This window comes from Myodes glareolus, chromosome 5, assembly GCF_982192425.1.
Source record: "Myodes glareolus chromosome 5, mMyoGla1.1, whole genome shotgun sequence".
Taxonomy (NCBI): domain Eukaryota; kingdom Metazoa; phylum Chordata; class Mammalia; order Rodentia; family Cricetidae; genus Myodes; species Myodes glareolus.
The window spans coordinates 23244731-23250534 of record NC_142030.1 but is presented as its reverse complement, the minus strand read 5'-3'; the positions used below and the strand labels follow the sequence as shown (position 1 = coordinate 23250534).

The window sequence follows — 5804 nt, the reverse complement described above, 5'->3', positions numbered from 1 at the left end:
TTGTTTGATTGCACTTCCTAATTACTCAGATAACATTATTTCCCTTCTCAGATCTTCGATGGGATTGAAGATTATATAAATGTAGTTACTTTCCTTTCATGACTTGGCCAAGTTATTTGTTATACAAGACTTAAGCTAGTTAGAATAGGATATTTGTATTTATTGTATATAATTTCGTAGGTTTGTACTTATTGTATATATTTGCGTAGTAGGCTTAGAACTCTCTTACTTAAACAAAAGGGGGAGATGCTGTGGGAGTTCCTTCAGCTCCTTCAGCCAATCGCCACTGAGTTACCAGCCCATTGAGGCGTGGTCTCTCTCCCTTTAAAAAAAGCAACGGCTGTCCTCCACTCTGTCTTTGTCTTCCGGCTCCGTTTCCGGCCCCTGGACTTTCCTGTTCGCGCGGAGGGGCTGTTGTCTGGGACGGTAATCTGTAAGTTTTTTCCCCTTTGAATAAATAACCATTCTATTAATCATAATTCCAAACTGGTGTGGGATTGTCTGTGACTTACGCCTTCACGCTCCTACTACACTAATAAAAATAACTTCAAGTCTATATCAATAGACAAAAATCCATATCAATGTAAAATATTTAAAACTAGTAGCTAACTTTGTTTAAAAGTATATTCAATAATCTACTACCTTTCGTCCTATCATTTCTATAGCATATATACAGTATAACAAAAATAACCTCAACTTTGTATCAGTATACAAAAATCCAAGCCAATGTAAAATATTTAAAAGTAGTAGTTGTTTTTTTATTAAAAGTAGACTAAATAGCCTATCTTTTTATTGTATCTCTATATCTCCCCTTTTTCATTTTATAATGAGATCCTTTGTTCAGCTTTTTCCTGACATTACCAATAACAACCTGTAACCAACCTCCCATAAATAATGACAAATATCCATAACCCGCTGAATGACCAAAAACCACCTACCCCACCTCTTCGGAATGTGAACATAATGTTCTTAAAATTGCTTCCTTTTGTCTGTGGACAACAGTATTTTGATCAGACCCTAAAAAATTTTGGTTTAATTGTCATGTCCTGGAAAAGCTTGCTGTATCATTTGCTGTCCAGTCTCTGTGTAATGGGAAAATGCAGGGCTTGTCTCAAGTCCTGGCTAGAGTAGTCTGTGAGGCTGGATCATCTCAGCTAGCCGCCTTGGAACTTTGCTAAGCAGTTTGTAGTACAAAGTCAACCTTTAGGTGGGGTTTGTTAGCTAAGTGGCATTACCATAGTCTCGGTGGAATCATTGTTTTGCAATCCCATCATCTTCTGGAGACTTCAGAGATCACATTAGATCAGATTATTCCTTTTGTAAAGTTTCTGCACCCCAATAAGCCTCTCCACCAATGCAACAATACAATTTAGACCAAATCAAACCAAATTAGAAAAAGCCCACATTTAATGGATACCAATGCTTCTGGATGGCTTTTCAGCCCCGCAGTGAGGAGATGGGAAAGGAAGCCCGGAAAACCACCTGTTTGTTTTCTCGGGAACAGTTTAAACACCCCATGGGCATGGTTTGGAGTATCTCTGGAGAGGGGTCATCATTTGGTGGGCTTCCTCGGGGGTGGAGTCTGGACTGAGGCAGCTAAGCCCTTGCATGCATGCATGGATTACATCATCCACATATGACACAGCTAAGCCCTTGGGCATATGCGTGGTTATATCCATGTATGACTCAGCTAAGCCCTTGTGTGCATGCGTGGTTACATCCACGTATGACTCAGCTAAGCCCTTGCACACATGTGTGAGCCCCATCATCTGTGTATGCGTAACCACGTCAACCCCCTGTGCACATGCACTAGGCAGCTTTTAAAAGCTGGACACACCATCTTCCTCTTTCTCTCTGTACACTGACTTCCCAGGCCTGTGCACACCTCTCTAATAAACTCCTAAACAGATTTGTTGTGTGTTCTGTGTTTTCTTCTCACTTGTGCCTTGTAATTTCAAGGTTACTAGGGTAAAAATAGATTGTTATTACCGGCCCTATGACAGGGCTACCGTGGAATGGGTGATTAACTGCTAGAAAGAATGGTATGGCGAAGTGCCCTGGTTGTAGAGGTGAGGTAAGGGTGAATGAGTGAGATAAGAACAGATATACTGTTTAAAGCCAGATTTTAGTTGTTCGGTAGGTATCCATTTGAGCCTGAAGAGGTGGAATCAATGGTGAAGTCCCAGGAGCTGGTGAGCTAGTGTAGATGCTGGCATTATCTGGAGAATCCTCTGCAGGTTGGTCTCAGCCCAGACAGCAGGAGTGAGCTGTAAAAAATGCTTGAAAATGGGTGGGGTCAAAATAGGCTCTGGAGACTGTATATTTTAACCATACCAGATTTCTTGATACAGCAGTAGAACTTCTCTAAGGAACCTGCGGGTATCTGTAAGATAGATAGAACAGATTTACATCTTGGTGTCATAGCAAAAGACTATGACATAGCAAAAGGTTAAAAGGCATGAACATTTTTGAAGACAATTAAAGGAAATTGAAAACTCTGAACCTCTGAAGATATATCTGAAATTTTTAATTCTGGAGTTTGAAACCTGTGAAAGAGGCACACCTGTCTATATTTTTAGCAGGAAATTTAACTGATGTAGTAGTGAGGTACCAGTACCTTAAGTCATCAAACGCCACTAGACCGTTCTGAGAGGGATACATCAAGGAGTAGAAGCGAGACAGCTTTCCCAGCTGTTCAGGCATCCCAAGTCTATCTGTGGTCTTTGCAAACACCAGCCTTAGAAGCAGGACTAGCCTGTGGTTGCTGGGCCCTGGAGGCCTGACAGATTTTCCTCTGGGGGTAGGGTTCAGTCTACCTGTCTTAGCAGGGTGAGATGGTTGATCCTCCAGTGTAGCGCCATCCATTTCCAGGCAGCTTTTTTGCTGTATGGGTGGTTTTTGAAGGCAAGCCTCCAGGAGGAAGGTCTTCTGCAACTATGCATCTTGTTGCAGGAGCTATAGGATGCTGTGGAAAGGTACTTGAGAGTCAGGGTACCATTACTTGTCAGGTATATGTAAATTAGATATAAGTTAAATTTAGATGTATAGTTAACCAATCAGTTACAGCTTATCAATGTCAATAGAAGCAAGAAGATTAGAAGGAATATTTTAGTAAGCCAAAGTATATTGGAGGTGGAATGTCTCCTTGGTAGATCCAGAACACATAGGGACTCTTACCAAAGATGGTGCTGAGGCTTCTGTTTTGACTTCAACCAAAAATAGTGGCTATCCATGTGTTTGTGTTTTTCCAGAGATGTTGTAATCTGGGCTTACAAGTTTTACAGTTTTTAAAACAAGCACACATACTACACACATAGACCTAAAGCAAGCATACTGTGGCCACATTATTTGCACATATACATAACAGACAGATGGACAAAACTGTATCAGCTGACCAATTTGAAAACACTGAAGTAGGCAGCAAAAGCCAGGCGAGCACACAGGTGGTCCCAGTGAGGACCAGATCAGCAGATGCTGTGAGGGGGAACAGACAGACAAGGACGGAATGCAGAGTGGGAGGACAGTGGGAATGGATCCATTGCAGGGAGAATCCCAGTGTAACCAGGTCACATGCCAGGAATGTAGACAAACAGCAAACAGTAAGGGAAGTGGGAAGAAGGGGTGGGAGGGGCAGTGGGAGTGGGACAGTATCCAGAAACCATGAGCATATAGGGGTTTTGTTTACTTGTTCCCATGCCGGAAAAAAAAATTAAGGTGTTAAGGACATATGGTGTCAGATAACTCCAATTTAAAAAGACTTTGTAAAAGGCAGCCCAAGGATGTTTGAGGATCTGGCCTTGAATCGCAGGTGCCCATTTTGCGAGTCTATGCAAGACCTGAAGCCTAGCACAATGCATCCACTGTGGTAGACTTTAGGTCCATAATACAGAGGAATGTGAGAAATTCCCTTGAATAGAATGTCTTCTATAAAAGGGATCCCACAGGACAAGGCAGGCCCTTGTCCTGGTAACAAGTCAGGAGCTGCATCTTTTGCAGAACAGCCTGAAAATTACAGGAGGCCCTGGGCCTCTAAGGCAATGACTTGGAAAGCACTACTTAACCCTGATGAAGTTTATTTTAATCCGGCAGAGAGCAGGCGCGGGGGAGAAGGGTCTTTTCCCATCATGTGGACCCGGTGTCCTGGTCTCACCTCAACAGTACTCTTGTCCACATTATCAACCTCTTACTCATCTTTCATGGTCAAGAGCTGCCCAGTTTAGTTCCAAACTAGAACTAAGCGCAGGCCCTTTAAACTAAACTAAACTGGCTTATAAGGAATTGGAAAGCCCATGCTGCTCTCTGCTATTGGGAAACGTAAAATTCCCATCCCCTAGCACATAGGCATCTGCCATTGGACTCGCAAGATGCCTCCTAGGGAAAACAAACAAACAAACAAATACACCCTTGCATTGTGTGATGAAGGTGGACACAGAGTGGGTCATTCTGGAGAGGGAGGCTGAGCGCTTAGCTCACGAATTTGCGGAGTGTGAGAAGCTCATGGAACTCTGTGAGTGACAGGAAGAGCTGAATGCCGACCAAGCTGAGATGAGGACCTCAAGGGTCTTACATGGATTAGGTTTTACACCTGCCATGCAATGCAAGAAGCTGAAAGACTTGAGTTGTGGCTGGCGAATGAGAGTGGCTTGCTCTCGCCAGAGCCCTCTTTATTCGGTCCTTCATGCTCCTTGTGGAAGAGCCTGGATGCTTTTGTGTGTCTGGAGGAAGAACTTAAGACTTCCAAGCCCATCCTGGTCCTTGTGTTCCATTCCCAGGGCTTTTTGAATAGGGACTGTACCAATATCATCCACATGCACAACAAGAAACTGATGTATCACATGGGTAATTATGATCAATATGTGAAGACACGGCTGGAGCCGGAGGAGAACCAGATGAAGAGGTTTCACTGGGAGCATGACCAGATTGCACACTTGAAGAGCTACATTGCCAAGCTTGTCCATGGCAGTACTAAGCTGTCCTGGAAGGCTCAAAGCAAAGAGAAAACAGTACAGAAAATGATGGCATCAGGACTGACTGAAAAAGTGGTGAGTGACAAGACGCTGTTCTTTTATTTTCACCATCATTATGGTGCAGAACATGAGCTTCAAGTATACAAAAGATGGGCCTTGCATCTGCAATAATCTAGAGTTTGGCACTGACCCTGACACACAGGTGGCCTTGGTAGGACACAACGGTGCAGGGAAGTCCACTCTTTTGAAGCTGATAACCGGAGAGCTTCTACCCACAGATGAAATTACCCGGAAACAGTCTCATGTCTACCCACATATGGAATGATCCGGAAGGATTCTCATGCCAAGACAGGATGTTACCATCAGCACTTATAGGAGCAACTGGACCTGGACCTTTCACCATTGGAGTATATGATGAAGTGCTACCCAGAAATCAAGGAGAAGGAGGAGATGAGGAAGATCATTAGGAGATATGGCGTCACTGGGAAACAGCAGCTGAGCCCAATCTGGAACCTTTCGGATGGGCAGAAGTGCTGAGCGTGTCTGGCCTGGCTGCCCTGGCAGAACCCTCACATGCTCTTTCTGGACAAGCCTACCAATCACCTGGACATCGAGACCATTGATGCACTGGCAGATGCTACCAATGAGTTTGAAGGTGGTAAGATGTTAGTCAGCCACGACTTCAGACTCATCCAGTAGGATGCACAGGAAATTTGTGTCTGTGAGAAACAGATAATCACTAAGTGGCCTGGAGACAACCTGGCCTACAAGGAACACCTCAATTCCAAGCTGATAGATGAGGAGTCCCAGCTCACCAAGAGGACCCACAACGTGTGA

The 5804-nt window shown here is 43.9% G+C and overlaps 1 pseudogene; it reads left to right on the top strand.

The window, feature by feature from the left end:
* The first annotated feature begins 2039 nt into the window (after nucleotides 1–2039).
* On the top strand, nucleotides 2040–5804 carry LOC125409758 (ATP-binding cassette sub-family F member 2 pseudogene; annotated as a pseudogene).